The 21,483-nt window shown below is 44.8% G+C and overlaps 1 protein-coding gene and 1 long non-coding RNA gene across 12 annotated transcripts in view; one reads left to right on the top strand and one right to left on the bottom strand.

Annotated features, from left to right (window-relative positions):
* Positions 1–21,483, top strand: part of NRG1 (neuregulin 1) — a 733,358-nt gene that overhangs the window by 241,087 nt on the left and 470,788 nt on the right. The window lies entirely within an intron of this gene.
* Positions 8,101–21,483, bottom strand: part of LOC112060188 (uncharacterized) — a 39,356-nt gene continuing 25,973 nt past the window's right edge. The window contains exon 3 of the long non-coding RNA XR_002889502.3: positions 8,101–8,527. This is a non-coding gene — a long non-coding RNA (uncharacterized LOC112060188). The remainder of the gene's footprint in view (positions 8,528–21,483) is intronic.

Raw genomic sequence — 21,483 nt, 5'->3', positions numbered from 1 at the left:
CTGAAATTTAGACCTCAGGGTTGCAACCTTTTTCAACTGACAGCATCATACATAAGTTCTGATCCTTATTAACAATGACATGTCCTAATTGTGACATGAACAAAATGCTTGCCAGCAAACCTCTCTATTTGACCCCTCTGTCTTTGAAATATCTAATCAGTCACTTCTCTTTGGGCAGGCAAGGCACAGATGTGTTTAAACTGACAGTTTATGCTGTATTTTGTTATTGCTTGATACACGGCTTTCAAGCATCAGAGGAATAGTTTGGTAAAAGTCCTTGGCTGGGATTTTCAGAGGCGTCCAAGGGAATAAGAAATCTGTTGTCAGTCACTCTCAGCCTTCCGGGTGTGTACATGGAGGACCTTCAGATGTGCATCAAACTGCTAACCAGGTAAGAGATCCTACTGGAGCTAGAAGAGCACAGATATCGGAGGTACCAAGGAACCCTAAAGCCAATGGAAGTTTGATACCTAACTCCTTTAGTCTCTTGAAAATCCAACCCTCAAAATCCATTTCAGTTTTCTTGCTCCCAACCACACATCAGCATTTTGTCCATCGCTCCAGGACTTCCAGCTGTTACTGCCGTCCTAGGCTGCTCGTCTCCTGGCCATCACAACTAGCTATGCATGCTAGCCTTGGCTCCCCTGTGGCCTGCTCAAGTTTTATCAGTTCTTCTGACATTTGTGCTCTCCCGCCTCCAGTAGGATTTCTCATCTGGTGATCAGTTTGGTATCTTGAGATCTTAAGGCATCTTACTTACATATGTACCAGGAAGGCTGAGAATGATGGCCACAGCTTCTTTATTCTTCCGAGTTCTCTCTCTCCACCTGTCTGAACTTGTTTCAGCTTCACTTACATCTCTGGTCCCTTAGCGCTCAGAACACTTCCTCATCCCTTCAGTTATGTGTCAGCCTCACTCCTTTGAAACCACCGATGACTCAGTCCCGATTTAACGTTGCTGGGACATGGTATTTTCCTCCCCACTCTCCAGAGAGCAGTAACGCAGGGAGTGCAGTTTATACAGCCTCCTGTTCCTCATGATGGGGCTGATGCCTTTCCATGAGGTCACGCTATGTATGTGCCTGAAATGCTGAAAGTCTCTGAGGCATGTACTGGGACATTCTCTTCTCTCACGATAATGTAAAGAGGTTCCCTACACTCCCTGTAAACTCTGGTTTCCATCCCAGTCTTTAGCTAACCGGAGTACATTACTGCATTTTCTCTTGAAAGAAGGGACACTGTGCAGTGTGAACACTGTGCAAAGGCCGTGGTACTGAGCATCCCCCGGCCTGTTCCGCTTCCTCTCCCACTGGCTCTTCTTGCTGAAACAAGCACAGTCACAATGAGCCGGTGGCAGGGTGCTAGCCTGAGACTCTAGAAACCCAGCCTCAGTTTTTGTTTCACCCGACGTGCCCAGGCAGGCTCTCTGGGCATCAGTCCCCCAGCTGCAAAGTAGGGATAATGATACTTCCCTACCCCTCAGGAGGTGCTGTGAAGATAAATCGATTGTGAGGCACTCAGGTACTACAGTAAAGGGGCAGGGCCGCCCGGGGGGGGGGGGCAATTTGCCCCAGACCCCGGGCCCCACAGGGGCCCCAACGAGAATATAGTATTCTATAGTATTGCAACTTTTTTTTATGGAAGGGGCCCCTGAAATTGCTTTGCTCCAGGCAAAAACCCTGAATCCTCTGGGCGGCCCTGTAAAGGGGCCTCGTAAATACTGTACCTTCAATAGACAGAAGAGAGGAGATTAGCTCTAATGAACACACTTTGATTGGCTGCCTTACGTCCAGGTGCCAGAGCGAAATGAATACACTTCTCTTTGCCTGATGGCTCTCCATGGGCGGGGGAGCGAGCCAGGGAGCACCTCAGTGAAATTATCGGTACTCTCATCAATCTGCAGTGACTTTGGAAACTCATACAGGAAATTAATATTTAAAGCAGCAAGCTATTGACAGTGATTTTGCTGTACGATGTCTTACCTTTTGGTCTACCTACTGAAAAATTGAATGATTAGTGGCTAAGTAATTTATTATATAAACTTGATTACAGTGATCCAATTATTAATATATTTGACCTGAAACATCCTTATTAAAACAACGAGCAGTTAAAAAAACCCGAATTCCTACAATAAAACAAATATTTTTCAAAACCAAGTGGAGATTCTCAGCAGTATTACACATTCTATGTGAACAACAATTTCCAGGATATTTTTGCAGTTCTCTTATGGTTCTTCAGCAGTTTTGGATAATTAAGTGAATAAGGAATTTTTTTAAAAAATCATCAATTTCTAGACAAATCCATCTACATTTAAAATACACCTCTACCCCGATATAACGCGACCTGATATCACACAAATTCGGATATAACGCGGTAAAGCAGCGGTCCGGGGGGGCGGGGCTGTGCACTCCGGCGGATCAAAGCAAGTTCAATATAACGTGGTTTCACCTATAACGTGGCAAGATTTTTTGGCTCCCGAGGACAGCGTTCTATCGGGTAATAATAATAATAAAAAAGACAGCTCTGTGGGCAAATGAGCCTTGGCATAAGAAGGTGTAACTCCAGTTGAAGACCCTGGAAGTTGCACTTTTTAAAATCAGGACTGGATTTATCCCCAAATTATGCCTGTGTTTAATTTATAGACAATGTGAGTTGCCCCGTTGAGGTCAATGAGATGACTCCCAGTGCATAAAGTCAATCACGCATGTAAGTCTTTGTGGGCCTGTGCATCAGCACCAACAACCCCCTGCCCTGTTTTCTTCAATGTGGTCGCTTTAACGGCAGGCAGAAGGCAGAGCTGCAGCTCTGCTCCCAACTGTGCCTGGTGTGACATCTGTGTTGATAAACTCCCTTTTTCTCCTCCTAGTCTATGATGTATGCAGCTGTGTTGCAAGAAGCACACATCCCTCTCTAAAGGCTGATAGTGACAAACACTGCTTACTTCAGGAGAGGAGGGGTGAATCAGTGATCAGCGTCAGTGATTGAGTCGTCCTTCCCCCTCGGCCTCGGCTGGCTTGTCAGAGTAGCCGAGGAATCAGCCATAACGCTCACAGGCACAGACTGAATTGACAGGAACTGTCAGGAACCAGAAAGGGACAAAACTTAACGTGAGCTATGGACACTTACTCTGTCCCTTCTAAAAAGTGTGCAGTGCCTAGCTTGGTCAGAATAGACAAAAAGGAAGGGGGAACGTGTGTCAGCCTGTCAGGTCCTAACTGCGTCCAGAAGTCCCTCAAGTTACCTGGTAGCTCAGTGTAGACACGTGGTTCTGTGCTCCCATGTAATGACACGAGGGTGTGTGTAACTCGTGGAAGACAACATAATGGATATTCCCTTAGGATCGTCCAATAGAAGCTCGGATTGTGTGTGTGTGTGAGCATATATACCTATATAACTATACATAATGTTGTCTTGTATTAAATGGCTAATTTTAACTAGAAACACTGTTCATCTTATCGTTAACTCTGCCTTTTATACCGATGAGACATTAGTGGAGTGTTGTCCATTTTGATATTTCTGTGTGGTTTCTCTGGGACTGCCCACCCTCAAGCCCAGCTGAGGCAGTTCTGATGAACAGAAGCAGCTCTGATGGCATTCTTGGAGGCAGATAGAAGGTCACTCTTAATGGGCGATCTAAGCTCCGGAACTTGCCATCTGGTAGTTTGCAGAGGCCAATGCCCAGCCTCTTCCAGGGTGCCATGCAAAATCAGTGTTTTTCCTTTCCTTTCCTTTCAGCTGCAGAGGTTTGGGCCTCAGCTAATGGGCTGCATCAGCTTCTTTCCCACTTGGGCTAATATTAGTATCTGTTTTAAATGATGGGCTTGGGTAACAGAATACATTCATAGCTTTACTGGTGTCGGGGAGGGATTGATTGAGAAGGACAACATGATGCTGAGTTTGAAAAGCTTATTTAGTGTGTAAAGAAAAGCCAAGGATGAAACTGTTGCCTATTTCTATGTGTGGATTGGCACAGAGCTCAATTGTGAGGGGCTATGCTGCCTGCATGTATTATATGCTATATATTCTATATGCGGCAAAGAAAACTAGTTCCCCTTGTTATTCAGATCTTTCTGGATAGTGGGGTGTGGAGTGTGGCTAGCTCAGTGGTTTGAGCATTGGTCTGCTAAACCCAGCATTGTGAGTTCAATCCTTAAGGGGGCCACTTAGGGATCTGGGGCAAAAATCTGTCTGGGGATTGGTCCTGCTTTGAGCAGGGGGTTGGACTAGATGAGATCCCTGATATTCTATGATAAGAAACAAATCGAAGCGTGTTGCTTCTTGGATGGATTTTTCTTTTCTTCTTGGCAACATCATAAAACGAGTTGTGTAATGAGCGCTCAAGAATAATGCCATTTGTAAACATGCAAAATTCCAGAGCATTGACCCAGCAGAGTTATCTCGTGTAGGAGTAATTATTTGTAAAATAAACCAGGCCTAGGTTGTGAAATATTTGTTTTTGTGATTTCCTTGGAAAGGAAGGGTGTAGAGCTAGATTTGCATTGACCTTTCACAGTCATCCCTTTAGCGCTCTCAGTGGGTGGAGGAAATGTGGGGATGTTCTTTCTATCACTATGAGCAGGAGAGGAAACCAAACTGATAACACCCCCCTCCCGTGAGGAATGTCAGGAGAGTGGAAGACTTTACCCCACGCAGGGCAGAGTGTCATGTGGCCGACTGGGTGCAAAAGCCGCATCAGCGATTGACGGTGCAAGTAGGGATGCTGCCCTTGTTCAGGTATTCGACATTCACTGTGCATTAAACACAGGCATTTGGGAATGCAGCGCCTCTACTCTGTAAGCAAATCTTTGCTTCTGTTTATAAAGGGACTGGTCCTCTTCCCCAGCTCATAGCCTGTGTGCTAGGGTTGCCACCTTTCTAATTGCTGATTACCAGACCCCTAAGGCCGCACCCCCGCTCTGCCTCTTTCCTCAGACTCTGCCCCTTCTCCACCTTTTATCCCCAAGGCCCCACCCCCATCACTCGCTACTCTCCCCCCATTACTCGCTGGATCCTATCCACCTCTCGCCTCCACCAGCTGGGCTTCCTCTGCTCTGGGGCTGGGACAGGACCTGCTGCAGCCTGACAAGGAGCCTCCCAGCAGGTAGGAGGTGGCCCCAGTTGAGTAGGGAAATGACCTGATGCCTCCCCTTACCCTACAGTAACCAGGCTTTTGGTGTCCAGTCAGTACATTTGACCAGACACTACCAGGTCCCCCTTTTGACAGGACTTTCCACTCAAAAACCGGGCACCTGGCAACTCTAAATGGCACCCGGATACAGAAGCCACAGGACCCATCTGGGTAAAACCCAGGGTGGCAACCCTACTGTGTGCTGGGGAGGCTTTGTGGAAGCTGTGTGTATGTACGTAGGGGTCCCCTCCCAAAGGTCACAGAGGGGCCAGGGAGCTGCTTCACAGTCAGCAGTAACCACCTTGGTTGCTGTACCCCTTTCGTGAGAGGTACAGCTGGGGTCTATGCCACATAATGGCAGATTCACAAGGGCTGCTCCTCACCCTCCAGTTCTGCCACTGCACGACCTCTGCCTACATAGGGAATACGGATCACTGCACCACGGAAATTCACCAGCTTGGCTGCTGCACTCCCAGCAGAATCTCCTTCTATGGGCTCTAGGATTTTGCCCAGAATATATGAAGAGGAAATATAGTATTAAGAACAGCTAGTTAGTGCCCCATATATTCCATGATTCGCAGCTTGCCACAGAATCCAACGTAGGTGCAGCATTATCTTTCCAGAATCGAAGTTCAGATTTCTTTTTTAAAACTATGTTTCTAGCCCTTTCGATTGTGAAGACAACCTTAGCAACATGAACCAAGCATAAACGTGGTGACATCCGCCCCAATCTGCAGACAGACGGAATCAATAGAGCTGAGCAGTGTGAACCACCCCCATTCACCTTAATGCAGTGCTATCTTTGAAAATGAACAATGACCATTTCAACGGCATGTCAGGGAGGATTGTTTTATCAGCGACACTGAGCTACTAGGTTGTTTATCCCACAGTTGCAAATTACCTCCCACACTGACCAAGGTGCTAGCAGCCCAAACACCTTCCTAACTGGCTGCCACAACCTCTGATGTCTCTCCTAGTAACTCTACAGGGCAGAACACACAACTCTGCGGCATGTTGATCATGAGGCATTCTAGGGCAATGTAAAATAAAGAGAATCATGTATCCAATTCCACAGTACAGGGGATGATGAACTGACTACATCACATGATTTCACATTTAATTAAGTGAAAACCCTCCATTTTTCTAAATGTACCTAAGGCCGAACTGGAAGTAATTAAATCCCTAGGTGACTGGTTGGCAGCTAAAATGAGATAACTGGCTCTGTGGATGAGGGGAAGCAGTGGCTGTGTTATTCCTTGACTTTAGCAAAGCTTTTGATACGGTCTCCCACAGTATTCTTGCCGCCAAGTTAAAGAAGTATGGCCTGGATGAATGGACTGTAAGGTGGATAGAAAGCTGGCTAGATCGTCGGGCTCAACGGGTAGTGATCAATGGCTCCATGTCTAGTTGGCAGCTGGTTTCAAGCGGAGTGCCCCAAGGGTCGGTCCTGGGGCCAGTTTTGTTTAATATCTTTATTAATGATCTGGAGGATGGTGTGGACTGCACTCTCAGCAAGTTTGCAGATGACACTAAACTAGGAGGCGTGGTAGATACACTAGAGGGTAGGGATCGGATACAGAGGGACCTAGACAAATTAGAGGATTGGGCCGAAAAAAACCTGATGAGGTTCAACAAGGACAAGTGCAGAGTCCTGCACTTAGGACGGAAGAATCCCATGCACTGCTACAGACTAGGGACCGAATGGCTAGGTAGCAGTTCTGCAGAAAAGGACCTAGGGGTCACAGTGGACGAGAAGCTGGATATGAGTCAACAGTGTGCTCTTGTTGCCAAGAAGGCTAACGGCATTTTGGGCTGTATAAGTAGGGGCATTGCCAGCAGATCGAGGAACGTGATCGTTCCCCTTTATTCGACATTGGTGAGGCCTCATCTGGAATACTGTGTCCAGTTTTGGGCCCCACACTACAAGAAGGATGTGGAAAAATTGGAAAGAGTCCAGCGGAGGGCAACAAAAATGATTAGGGGTCTGGAGCACATGACTTATGAGGAGAGGCTGAGGGAACTGGGATTGTTTAGTCTCCAGAAGAGAAGAATGAGGGGGGATTTGATAGCTGCCTACAACTACCTGAAGGGGGTTTCCAAAGAGGATGGAGCTCAGCTGTTCTCAGTGGTGGCAGATGACAGAACAAGGAGCAATGGTCTCAAGTTGCAGTGGGGGAGGTCCAGGTTGGATATCAGGAAAAACTATTTCACTAGGAGGGTGGTGAAACACTGGAATGCGTTACCTAGGGAAGTGGTGGAGTCTCCTTCCTTGGAGGTTTTTAAGGCCCGGCTTGACAAAGCCCTGGCTGGGATGATTTAGCTGGGAATTGGTCCTGCTTTGAGCAGGGGGTTGGACTAGATGACCTCTTGAGGTCCCTTCCAACTCTGATATTCTATGATTCTATGATTCTAAGGAGCCTGATAAAGGTTACCAAGGCTCAGCTGAGGTGGTTCCTAGACCCTGGGAGCTCCCAGGAGAACTCACCAGAGCAGGGGGCCTGGAAGTTGTGCTCGGAGAGTCTGGGCACTCCCAAAGAGTGGTAGGAAGCCCAGCCTGCCAGGAATCAACTAGACCCCTCAGAAGGGGCACTGTTCCCTAGGTAACGCCCCGTATTAACTTATTAGTGGTGCTAGAGGAAACGGAGGCAGGGAGTACCTACAGCACAACATTTGGCCGGCAGAGTTACTGTCGGGCAGAGACACCCTGTGACAGGCAGGTTCTTATTTTGCACAAGTTGGGAGCTAGCTTCATGCCGCAGTTATACAGATTTGCTGAGAAGTCTGTAAGTGTTACAGCAAGCTAAATGGGAGTTCTCTTACTGTTCTTCAGTTTTGCCAACCCTCAGGATTCAAACGTCGGGCCCCCAAAATCATGAGATTGCCTTAGAACTCCTGAGATTTTAAAAAAGACATTGTGGGTTCTTTTATTTGCCTTTGCTTTTTGAGCCGGTAGGGGTCACATCTTCAAGCTTTTCTCCAAACATGAGGGCTAGTTGTTTACTACTCCTTTATTTAAAGTGAAAGCCGAGATTCTCACAGAATCACATGACTCCAGGTTTAACAAAAACACCAACAATCATGATACTCTCAGTAAAATCATGAGTTGTCAACACGGATGCCTTGTTTAGGAACAGAGGATGGCAGAGATTTTAAACACTCCATCACATTCACAAACTATCAGATTTCCATTCGGATTAGACCGTTATTTTTGCTGAGAGAAGTCTGTGTAATTTTTGATTAAAAAAAATTAAAATGTCTGCAAAACTGTAATAAACTTCATTCCAAGTGTCTGCTATCTGCGTGTCCTCCAGGAACAGCGATGGAATGCTGGTCCCTATGGGCTGCTTCTGCCAATCCTTCTAGCTGATGTCAGCAGTTCTATTGTATTGCATAGGCTGCCTGTTAGAAAGTGATAAATGCTCGTCAGTTATCTATTTTTCCCAGACACACAGCACTACAATATTTATACTGTATAGACTCCTTCCAGGTTTGTCCTACAGCTAACATAACACAGGTCATTTTCAGAAGATACCTATCTTCAGAGATGCCAAGTTCCCTACTTATAATACTAGGGAGATTTCCACCAGGCCCCATGTTCACATTTAATTGAGCTGTTGGATTTGAGTACCAATTTTTTTTTTTTTTTTTTTTGCAGTTTTGCAAACACACTGTTTAATTCTGTGTTTCTTCATGGCTAGCTAATGTCGAATGAAGATTGCGCTCACCCTCAGTGTAGGGGATCTACCCAAAGCCTGCAGTGTTATCAACCCTTGTGATATTGTCATGCAGTCGCAGTGTTTCAGGTTGGGGCTGATTTCTCTGGAAGCCTCAAATTGAAACACGGTGATTGCATGAGGTTAGGCTGCTGGCCTAGCTCAACACCCAACGTGGAGTACTAGTGGGCTGCTTTTCATCTGCTCTCTACCCTTTGGGCTCTGGTGGCGCTACCAGAGTCTTTGCTTTGCCACCCCATGCCAGGAAAGGGTGGGGAGAGTGAGGAAGCGAGCGAAAGTATGCCCCAGATTCTGACCCCTTTAGTCACACCGAGGAGGAGTTCACTCTGTAAGTAGCCCTACTGATGACATTAGTACCACTCACAAGAGCAAGGGGATTGAGATTGGGCCCTAAGAAAGCAAAATGTTTGCTTTGACATTCTGTGCTCAATGAACTCGTAGAGAACGCTGCAAACCCCATGTCCAGATCACTTGTTCATATCAGTGGCAGCTCAACACAGAGGGCTTGCAGGAGTCAGGACTGAGGGCACGGTTGAACAGATGCCAATATCTAAAGATTTCAGAGTAGCAGCCGTGTTAGTCTATATCCGCAAAAAGAACAGGAGTACTTGTGGCACCTTAGAGACTAACAAATTTAATAAATTTGTTAGTCTCTAAGGTGCCACAAGTACTCCTGTTCTTTTTGCTAATATCTAAAGAGTTTCTAAAAAGAAGGTTGAAACATTCCTGTGCTAGATATCTGTGTTCTATTAGTTCTATCTCTGGTAATGATCTACTAGATCACTAAGCCCCTAATTCAGCAGTCCATTCCTATTCAGAAAATCCCCTGGACTTCATTAAGACTTAAGCACATGCTTTGCTGAATGGGGATGGACATAAGAACAGATGGGCCTAGGAGCTGGCTTGAGGAAAAAGTATGTAATAATTCAGTGCTGCGGTAACTTCCAAAAGCTTATGGAAACCCAGAAAATTGTGCAACACAGTGAATGGACAGGATTTTTATTAAAATGCTCTTGAACTGTAGTATTCTATGTAGCTATTGTCTTTGTGGTCTAATGATTCAAGGCTATCAGAGAAGAAATATGGTGTAGGGTGACCAGATGTCCCGATTTGATAGGGACAATCCCCATTTTTGGGTCTTTTTCTTATATAGGCTCCTATTACCCCCCACTCCTGTCCCAATTTTTCACATTTGCCATCTGGTCACCCTAATATGGTGAAGCCTAAAATATTTCACATTTTTATCAAGCCCCTGGCTATGGCATTCGCAAGGTTTAATCTTTTTCACTGCATATGGCAATTTGAATAAGCAGTCCCTCCTCTTTTGATCAGCATGAGAGAGAAGCTTTTAAAACAAGACTAAATAACAAATTTTTAACAAGATGAACACACACACAGAGTTATAGGGTTTTACACATTTTTTACATTTGACCTATTTTTGAAAATCCTGCACCAGTCTGGTCCCCTAGTGCTACTTACAGCAGCCTCATGGCTGCCCTAAGTCAGTGACTCTTAAAGCGTTTACCTTCAGGCCCTGCCTTTACCAAAGCACTTGAGCTAAAGCTCCATTTTCCTATTTGCCAGAGACAATATTCATACATAGATGTGTGTGTATGTGTTTAATACCAACTACTAGTGAACCCGAGAATGCTGAAGTATATACAATTACATAAACAAGCAAAGAAAAAACTATTATAAGACAATAAAGTTTGCAAAGCCATGTACTGAAAAGTCAGGAAATGCCAGAATTAGTGTTGCCCATTTATCATCGTCGTCATCTGTTTGGTCCAAAATCTCTCAGGAATATCTATTATGGGACCAGCTCCCCTTGGTGAGAGAGAGAAATTTTTTAGCTTGCCAAAAACAAAAGAAAGTTGAAAAGATTCTGAGTTTTTCTTTTGAACGTATGATCTGACGTTAGCTGTTTGAGCTAGGAGAGAGAGTGAAGCTTTGTGACACGACTGCATTCAGCAAGGGACTCAGACAGGCTGTGGGACTGGATCTGTGGAAACTGTAATTCTCTCAATGGAACACACAGCAAAATCCTCCAAAAATTGCCTGTACATCAACAGGAAAAAATTACATGTGCTAAAAAAACCCAGCAAGTCCCACGAAGTAAAGGTCTGCAATTTTTGCTGTATTTTTCAATATTCTGCAATTTCTATGCTTTCGTTTGGAAACAAAATGAAGTTTCTGCTTTCCATGGTGAAGGCGTAGCTATCTCCGATGTGCTGGTCAGGCACAGAGAGACTTAACACAGCATTACTGTTGTTTATTCCATTTCATGTAATTTGGTCTTTCAGTGAAGAGAGGGCCCCTCGTGCTGGATGGCAGTAACATTTAAATCACCAAATCCAACATGAAAACAAGTCCTGACTAACCAGGAAAAAAACAGCATAGATTTCTTTCGCACAGTGGCGTGCTGGCTATGTATGCACCACATGCATTGTATGCCTCAGGACCGGCTGTGCCCATGTGATGATTCCATTCAGCCCCCAAATGCACACAGAAGATGCCATTTTGGAGAATGAAAAGGAATCCTCTGCAGAGCTTGACCTCACAAGCCCCATATGTGCATGTAAGTGTAGAATTGCAGGCCTTACTAAAATGTCACAGCACACCACTGCTTTCCCAGAAATACACACTCCTACTCATATTTACAGTATCTGGAGAGCTTGACATTTTAAGGACCTCTTAAGCAGATATGATACAAAAGGCCCTGACTGTTCATACACTTCTGAAGCACGTCAGTAGGAAGTATAGCGTGCCAGATTAGACAGTTTGATTGTATTTCACCTTTTAAAAGTTGCCCATTCTAAGATCTTTCCTGTCCAGTCAAGCACCTGGCATGGCATTCAAATAATGGGAGAGCATGTGAATGTTATGGCTCAACATCTGTAAGAATAGATCCTGTTTAGCTGTAAATGGAAAGGTGGTTTCCCACTCTTTCAGAAACACCTGTACAAGCTTTTAGATTCAGGCCTGGGAGTTCCCAGACATCTGCTGCATCCTGGCCTCCACCCAATGTCTGCTGAAACCCGGTGGGCCAAAAAGCTAGTAGGATGACAGCCTCAGCCAAGGCACCACCCAGGGGAGCCCTGATTGGAGGATCGCCTAGGCTCCACCGATTGGTCCAGGCCCGGTCATTTAAGCCAGAAGGAGGCATGGGAAGTTGTCTGAGCAGCACGGTTGTTTCCTGTGGTGGCTGCATTGGACTCTACTTGTGCCGTCTCCTGCACCCACCCCGTTCCTAATTCCTGCTCTGCTCCTGCCTCACCCCTGCTTTCGCTCCTGTTCCCACTGTGCTCCTGCTCTGGCCTTGATCCTTCCTCTCCTCCAGTTCCTGCCCTTACACCTCACCTCCACTCATAAGTTACCAGTCCTGTTCCCAACCCTGGCCTCTGACTCTGGCTTGATCCCGGGCTCTGGTAATTGGCAATTGACTCTGATGCTGACCCTCAGCTTTGTTCCCCAACCTAGATGCCTGCTTTGCCCACTAGACCTAAGTCCTGCTCTGATTACTAGGCCAGACTGCCAACATCCCAGTCCACAACAGTGTGACCCCGGGCAAGTCACTTTGCCTCTCTGTGCCTCAGTTTCTCCTCTGTACAACGGAGATAACAGCAGTTTCCTCCCTCGCTGTGAAGGGGTGCTGTGAAGATAAATATGTTAAGGATTGTGAGATGGTCAGGTAATGGTTGTTTTAGGAGTATTGAAGAGAGAGGTTTTAGATCACGCCTGTTGCAGATTGGCACACAATCACATTTCATTAACAAGGAAGCAAGAACATGTCCATTTTTAGCAACTGAATATTAGCATAAGAACATCTTCAAAACTAGGCTGTTTAAAATGAATAAGGATGTAAATGGACTGAGATGAGTTATGTGTCTGTATAGCTGTACTATAGCTCTGTCTCACAGGAGCAAACCGAGACCGAACACCTGCAGTTCCCATTGACTTCAGCTGGAGCTGTGCGTGCTTCGCACCTGTGAAAACCAGGGCCACACTGACTGAAAACGTGCTATGACATCATAGCCTTCTACTCCGGAAGACTAGAACCACAAGTAGAACTGAAGCGGTCAGGTTCTCAGCTCCAGTCCTGATGGCCCTTTGCCACGATTGGAGCTTGGTTGTCATCCTTTCTTGCATTAATTTGCTTTTTCCTACAAAAGACAAAGTGTTTGCGTTTCAGACATTGCTGCAAGGCATTTCCTTTTTGAGGGTGATCCTCCAATATGGCTGATGTCGTTGCCGCTTTCATTGTCTCAGAAATGTGTCCCCTAGTGGCAATAAAGATGTTAAACTGAAAACTAGACTTGTGTACCCGTACATGAGTATAAGCATTTACCACAGTTGTTACCCTTGCCTATTAAATATAGATAATAACTCAAGAGAGACTAGACTAGACAGACATATCAATCTTTGAGAAGGCAAACGGACATCTCAAATTACAATTCAGCTGCACAGGTGGGAAGTCTAGCCAAAGTGGCCCTTTTTGAGTGGCTCCCCAACACTGGAGATGAACTAAAGGGGAGAGTTGCTGTAGGTACCCTACTCCTACCCAGCCATATGGAGCTAATACTCCACTAGTTCCTTGAGGAGCAGCCCTGGTTGGCCTCATGTCTCCCTGGGAGGCACAGAACATCCAGCCAAAGAGGTAGTAGCTGGGGATAGATTATGGGTAGATGCAATAAACAAGTACTGATCCTGCTCCCATTGAAGACCATGGCAAAACACCTCTTAACCTAGGTCTGCTTCCACTGAAGTCAATAGCAAAAGTCCCACTGACCTAACTGTGCTGACATTAAAGTCCCCTGGACTTCTGTGGTGCAGGATCAAGCCCTAAATCCCCAAAGTAGAAGCCTCAGTCTAGCTCTGCGTATACACTGACCCCAGCCTGCAGGGGGCAAGAGAGGAGTCCTTGCGCCTTGTTCCTGTGAGCAAAGCTCCTTTTACTGGGGCTTTGTTTCGCAATTAAGGAATGGCCCTTTTAAAAGTTTTTTTTTAAATACTGCCATGTTAAAAGCAATAGATATTCTTCAAACCATGCAAATCATGGAAAGCACGATTTATACATTAAGGCAAAGTCCTGCCCAGACAAATGTTTTTGTAATTATGTATAACTGAGAATTTACTACTCTGTTTAAATATTTACATATGATTTCAGGTCTTAATTAGTAAAAGAAGTATCAATACTATAGTTTGGAGATTTGACTGGTTTTCTTTAGACCTGTTCTCCTTTATGAACTGCTCTTGTCAGTTATAGCTGAAATATCTAACTAGAGCTGGTTAAAATTTTTCAAATTCACTCTGCTACCAAAGGATGCCAAATTCTGTTCTACAGCTTATTCAGTTGCCTCTGACTTCATACCAGAAAAGAAGTCCGCAGTTACCTCAGATGGTTCCTCTTGGGAAGCTCTGCAAGCTACTGTAAGGGGTGAATCCATAAAGTATACCTCCCAAAAGAAGAGACAGAGACTCAAGTTACTAGCCTGTCTGGCCAGGGCAACAGAGAACGCACAAGACTAACCCATATAATGAAACCCTCTTATGTTCTCTAATCAATACCAAATGCTTATCCAGGCTAGTCAAAGTTACACTCAACAGGGTCAAACAAAGATATTATGAATGTGGAGATAAAGCAGGTGAACAACTTGCCAGGAGACTTAAGATGGAACTAGCCAACAACAATATTTCTTCCTTATTACAAGAAGATGGGAGTGTCATCCTTGAACCAATATATACAAATAATTAGTGTAAGCAGTTCTATCGATATTTATATAAATCAGACAACCCACTTGACTCTAATACATTTGAGCATTTTGTTGAAGGCCTACGGTTTAATACCCTGACTTCAGAACAAGTGGTGTTTATGGACAACTCTTTCCCAACACAAGAGATCGAACAGGCTGTTCATATGGATTCCAGAAGATTGCAACAGAACAATTTATGATCAGCTATCTTCTATTCTTTCAAAGCTCTTCACTGAAACATTCCAAAAAAGAGCCATGTCTTGTGACAAGAGAACTACTTTAATGTCTTTATTATTCAAGAAGAACAAAGTTGGTCGCAATTGTGGTGACTTCTGCCCTATCTCTTTATTGAACACATATTGCAAACATTTTAGTGACCAGACTGAACACCATCGTCCCAACAATTATACATGGAAATCAGCTGGTTTCATTAAAGGAAGACTGGCAGGTAATAATTCAAGAAAAATCTCTCACTCGATCCAGCAAGGTCAGATGTTAGCTGTTCCCTCCATAGCTAGATGTAGAGAAAGCCTTTGATAAGATTGCATTTCCTTGTCTAATGGCAGTCCTAAAAGAAGTTGATTTGAACCAATATTCCTGAATAGGTCAATGTATTATACAACTCTCTCCTTGCTTCACTATCAACGAAAGGAATTATTTCCCCACATTTCAACAAGAAAGAGGGACTCAACAGGGCTATCCCCTCTCGTCCCTCATTTTTAATCTCTCATGAACCACTGGCAATGTGCATATGTCAGCACTCAGCCATTGAAGGTGTAGCTATAAACAGGGAAGAATACAAAATCAGTTTATATGCCGATGGCATTTTTGTACTGTTGAAGAATCTATCCTCATCAATCCCATCATTATTGAATGTAGCTGATATTTTTGGGAAATCTCTGGTTTTCACATTAACGGGAATAAATCACAAGCAGTGGATGTATCCAAAAGACCAGATCCTTCTCAGTTCCCACATTTTCCATTTCAGATATGCTAGGAAATAATTTATTTAGCTGTTAAGATTTGTCCTAGTCTTCCCAAAATAGTTTCTATAAATATGCACTTATATATTAAAAGACATTTCCAAGAATGTATCCTAATTGGGGAAACTAGAAAAACCCAAAATCATGATCTACCCGAGACTGACTTATACCATTAGCCTGTTGCCTTTCAAGGTCTCTCCTTTGCTCTATGTTCAAATAAATAAACTTATCATGCAATTTATGTGTGATAAAAAACAGCCTCACTTGTCACACAAGACCCTTAAAAATCCTGGGCAACTGGAGGTCTGGGGTTTCAAGATTAGTATTTTATCATCTAGCATTCCAAATGCATCCTACTTGCTCTGTATGCACACCAGCTTGGTTTGAGATTGAAAAAGCTTCACTATGCCATTTGGTTCGCTCTCTTCTTTTAGTCTTCTTTTATATACCTTAAGAGGCTACCCACATCCTTAAGGAAAAATCCAGTCTTTGCATCTACATGGGTCATCCTGCAACCCGTTAAGACAATTACTTATTCTCTTCTCATACCACTATGAGATAATCCGTGCCTCAGGATCAAGGCCAACTTCATGAGTAAAACAATTTGGATAGAAAAATGATTAACAAAAATTAAAGATATAATACAGGATGATAGACTGGCCTCCTTCAGTTACATGTTTAGTATCAGCTACTGCTGTCTCAGAGTTCTCTTTTTCAGTGGCTATGCTCACGGATTCATGCAAGGATAGGGGACAACTTATCCATTTCACTTCTCAGAGACCATGTTAAGAAAAATGGAAACAAAAGTCACTTTGTAGGAAGTACTTACAGGTGACTTAATGCTTTGTGGTACCCTTTCAATCTCAGTCTCAAAGGAAAATGGGAAGAAGGACTTAGCCTTACTGTCACAACAGAAACCTGGGAGGATATCTTCAAGTTCCTTATCCTTGCGATTCTTCCAGAACAAGATATTAAACAGGTACTACTGGACTTTGTTTAAGTTTAGACTGGCAACATCCAGCAAATGTTGGAGATGCAGACAGCCTCATGCCAATCTGTTGCACATCCTCTACACCTGTCCAAAAATGCATGTGTTCTGGAACACCATATTCAGTGCTCTCTCAAAAATTGTGTGTCACTATCTTTCCTTCTCTAAGCTTGTGTATTTGAGGGGTGCAGGATGAGTTGGTCTTACGAGTTAACATTAAGAAATGGATTGCAGTAGTCATTTTAGTCACCAAAAGAGTTATTTTGAGACAATGGAAATCTGCAATTCTTCCCTCTCATACACACTGGCATAGTGAGCTTTCTGCTACCGCATTAATGGGAAAAAAAGACTAATAGAAATGGTTGGAAAAAATATGATTGTCTGGTCATACATGAAACTATTGCATGCTTTTATAGCTTAATATATATTAGTCCCTAATACTCATAGGTTATTTTCTCACTTACTTATCTACTTAATCACTTTAATAACTGATGCCCTGCATGACCTCTACAGGTTCAGGGTTTGTTTTTCCGCCAGGTTTTGTAAATAATGAATGCTGAATTTTGTTATTTATAGATATTTCCATCTTGTGCGTGTAGTTATGTTTTGTTTCATTGTTTTAATATTTTAAATTTTTTATTTAATTTTTTTTAAATATATTTTTTGTCAAAATATACAGCCTATTTTCAAGACCTACCTCTTTTGCAAGAACTGTCATCACTATAAACATTTTTTTTTTACACAATCTGTCATATTTTTTGTTGACATCTATTTCAAAATGTTTATGTAAATAGTTATCAATATTTTCCATTTACAGAAAATCAAGATTTTGGTGAACAAAAAATATCGCTAATCGTTTTGCTATCAACTTTGATAAAGAGTATGATTTAATAAATGGTGAAAAATGTTGCAAGCAACAGGTTCACTCTGAAATTAAAACAAATTCAAAATATTTCACATTTTTAAATATTAACCAGCTCAAATCATTACATTGTTCATATGATGCCTTTTAAACACAGAATATGTCCATGCTACAAGATCTTTTTCTTGTGTCTTTCAAATTGTTAGTTCCCAAATCACCTAATACAGTGGGGCTATGATCCATGGTTGGGGCCCTTAAATGCTACTGTAATACAAACAATAATCCAGGATTATCTTTTCTGTCATCTAAAGCACTGAACAGTTGCTTTGATCTGCTGCTCAAGCCCTTTCATAGGGTATGTCTACACTATGGGATTAGTCTGAATTTACAGAATTCAATTTTTGGCAGCCGATTGTATAAAGTCGAGTGCATGCGGCCACACTAAGCACATTGATTCGGCGGTGTGCATCCATGTACCGAGGCTAGCGTCGACTTCTGGAGCGTTGCACTGTAGGTAGCTATCCCATAGTTCCCACAGTCTCCCCCACCCATTGGAATTCTGGGTTGGGATCCCAATGCCTGATGGGGCAAAAAACATTGTCACTGGTGGTTCTGGGTACAGCCTCACCCCTCCCTCCGTGAAAGCAACGGCAGACAACCATTTCGCGCCTTTTTTCCTGGGTGAACTGTGCAGATGCCATACCACGGCAAGCATGGAGCCTGCTCAGTTCAAGACAGCAGTCATGAACACTGTAAACACCTCGCGCATTATCGTGCAGTTTATGCTGAACCAGGACCTGAAAAACCAGGCGAGGAGGAGGCGGTGACGGCAATGCGGCGACGAGAGTTATGAGGACATGGACATAGAATTCTCTCAAACCGCGGGCCCTGGCACTTTGGAGATCATGCTGTTAATGGGGCAGGTTATAGCCGTGGAACGCCGATTCTGGGCCTGGGAAACAAGCACAGACTGGTGGGACCGCATAGTGTTGCGGGTCTGGGACGAGTCCCAGTGGCTGCGAAACTTTCGCATGCGTAAGGGCACTTTCATGGAACTTTGTGACTTGCTTTCCCCTGCCCTGAAGCGCCAGAATACCAGGATGAGAGCAGCCCTCACAGTTGAGAAGCGAGTGGCGATAGCCCTGTGGAAGCTTGCAACGCCAGACAGCTACCGGTCAGTCGGGCATTAATTTGGAGTGGGCAAATCTACTGTGGAGGCTGCTGTGATGCAAGTAGTCAAAGCAATCACTGAGCTGCTGCTACCAAAGGTAGTGACTCTGGGAAATGTGCAGTTCAAAGTAGATGGCTTTGCTGTAATGGGATTCCCTAACTGTGGTGGGGCGATAGATGGAACCCATATCCCTATCTTGGCACTGGAGCACCAGGGCAGCCAGTACAAAAACTGCAAGGGGTACTTTTCAATGGTGCTGCAAGCACTGGTGGATCACAATGGGCGTTTCACCAACGTCAACGTGGGATGGCCGGTAAGTGTTCATGACGCTCGCGTCTTCAGGAACATTAATCTGTTTAAACGGCTGCAGCAAGGGATTTACTTCCCAGACCAGAAAATAACAGTTGGGGATGTTGAAATGCCTATAGTTATCCTTGGGGACCCAGCCTACCCCTTAATGGCATGGCTCATGAAGCTATACACAGGCAGCCTGGACAGTAGTCAGGAGCTGTTCAACTACAGGCTGAGCAAGTGCAGAATGGTGGTAGAATGTGCTTTTGGACGTTTAAAGGGTCGCTGGCACACTTTAAGGACTCGCTCAGACCTCAGCCAAAACAATCTCCCCATTGTTATTGCTGCTTGCTGTGTGCTCCACAATCTCTGTGAGAGTAAGGGGGAGACATTTATGGCAGGGTGGGAGGTTGAGGCAAATCGCCTGGCTGCTGATTACGCGCAGCCAGACACCTGGGCGATTAGAAGAGCACACCAGGAAGCGGTGCGCATCAGAGAAGCTTTGAAAACCAGTTTCATGACTGGCCAGGCTACAGTGTGAAAGTTCCATTTGTTTCTCCTTGATGAAAACCCGCCCCCTTGATTGACTCATTCCCTGTAAGCAACCCACCCTTCCCCTTCAATCACAGCTTGCTTTCAAAGGAAATAAAGTCACTATCGTTTTAAAATCATGTATTATTTATTAATTGATTATAAAAAGAGGGAGAGAACGGACAAGGTGGGGTTTGGGAGGAGGAGAGGAGGGAAGGAAAAGGCCACTTCAAAAGTTCAAAATAATGACAGCCTTTTGCTTGGGCTGTCCACTGGGGTGGAGTGGCAGGGTGCACGGAGCCTCCCCCCCACATTCTTATACGTCTGGGTGAGGAGGCTATGGAACTTGGGGTGGGGGGAGGGTGGTTATACAGGGGCTGCAGCGGCACTCTGTGATACTGTTGCCGTTCCTGAAGCTCCACCAGATGCCAGAGCATGTCCGTTTGATCCTGCAGTAGCCCCAGCATTGCATCCTGCCTGCTCTGATCTTCCTGCTGCCACCTCTGATATTCCTGCCACCACCTCTCATCTCGAGCGTCCCTCCTCTCTTCACGTTCATCCCTCCTGTCCTCACATTGGTCCCTCCTGTCCTCACATTCACTGGCATCTTTACTGTACTTTAATATCGTGTCCTTCCACTCATTCAGATGAGCTCTTTCATCGCGGGTCGATTGCATGATTTCCGAGAACATTTTATCTCGCGTGCATTTTTTTTGCCGCCTTGTCTGAGACAGCCTTCGGGACGGAGGAGGGAGGCTTGAAAAATTTGCAGCTGCGTGAAGGAGGGAAAAAAGGGAGAGAAGTATTTAAAAAGATACATTTTACAGAACAATGCTTATACTCTTTCAAGGTGAACAACGCTATTCCCATTACATAGCACATGTGATTTTGGTACAAGGTCGCATTTTGCATCTTATATTGAATGCCTGTGGCTTTGGTGTTAGAGATCATAGCCGCGGGGCTGGGCAACAGAATTTGGCTTGCATGAAGCCATGGTAAGCCATTGTCTTTTGGCTTCTGCAACCTTCATTAAAGTAGCGCCCTCCTTTCCCATACCAAGCAAAGCCCGTTGAGTGCTGCAGTTTTCCTGTTAACGTGCAGCAGCAGAAACCAAACTAAACCCCACCACCACCCATTCCAATTCTCTGGGATGATCGCTTTACCCCTACCCCCACCGCTTTGCTGGTATCAGGGAAGATCCCTGCAGAAACCAAACGGCCACCTCTGTCCCCTTAATTAAATTCCCATATTTCAACCAGGTTACCATGAACGATATCACTCTCCTGAGGATAATATAGTGAGATAAAGAACGGATGTTGCTTGAATGCCAGCAAACACCGGGACCATACGCTGCCAGGCTTTGTCATGCAATGATACCAGATTACTTGCTACTAGCATGGCGTGGTCAAGTGTCCTGCCGTGGAGGATGGAATAAGGCTGCACTGCCCAGAAACCTTCTGCAAAAGCTTTTGGAATACCTCCAAGAGAGCTTCATGGAGATGTCCCTGGAGGATTTCCACTCCATCCCCAGACACTTTAACAGAATTTTCCAGTAGCTGTACTGGCCGCGAATGCATCCCAAATCCTCAGGGCAAATTAATCATTAAAAATCGCTTGCTTTTAAACCATGTTTTATATTTACAAAGGTACACTCACCTGAGGTCCCTTCCATGGGTTCATGGTCTGGGATACCGCCTTGGGAGGGTTGGGAGGGTACTTCAGTCAGGATGAGAAAAAGATCCTGGCTGTTGGGGAGAATGGAGTGCTGTGTGCTCTCCGCAAGCTCCTCTTCCTCCTCCTCCTCATCTTCCCAGTCTGCAGAATCCTCAGGCATGGCTGAGAGTACCCCCTCCTCAGAATCCATGGTCAGGAGTGGGGTAGTGGTGGCGGCCCCCCCGAGAATTGCATGCAGCTCAGCGTAGAAGCTGTGGCTCTCCCGCGGATCTTCCGTTTGCTTCTTTGGTTTTCTGGTAGGCTTGTCTGAGCTCCTTAACTTTCACGCGGCACTGTAGTGAGTCCCTATTGTGGCCTCTCCATCATGC

Source organism: Chrysemys picta, chromosome 6, assembly GCF_011386835.1.
Source record: "Chrysemys picta bellii isolate R12L10 chromosome 6, ASM1138683v2, whole genome shotgun sequence".
NCBI lineage: Eukaryota > Metazoa > Chordata > Testudines > Emydidae > Chrysemys > Chrysemys picta.
Note: the sequence above shows the minus strand (reverse complement) of the source record. Positions and strands in the feature narration are given on the sequence as shown.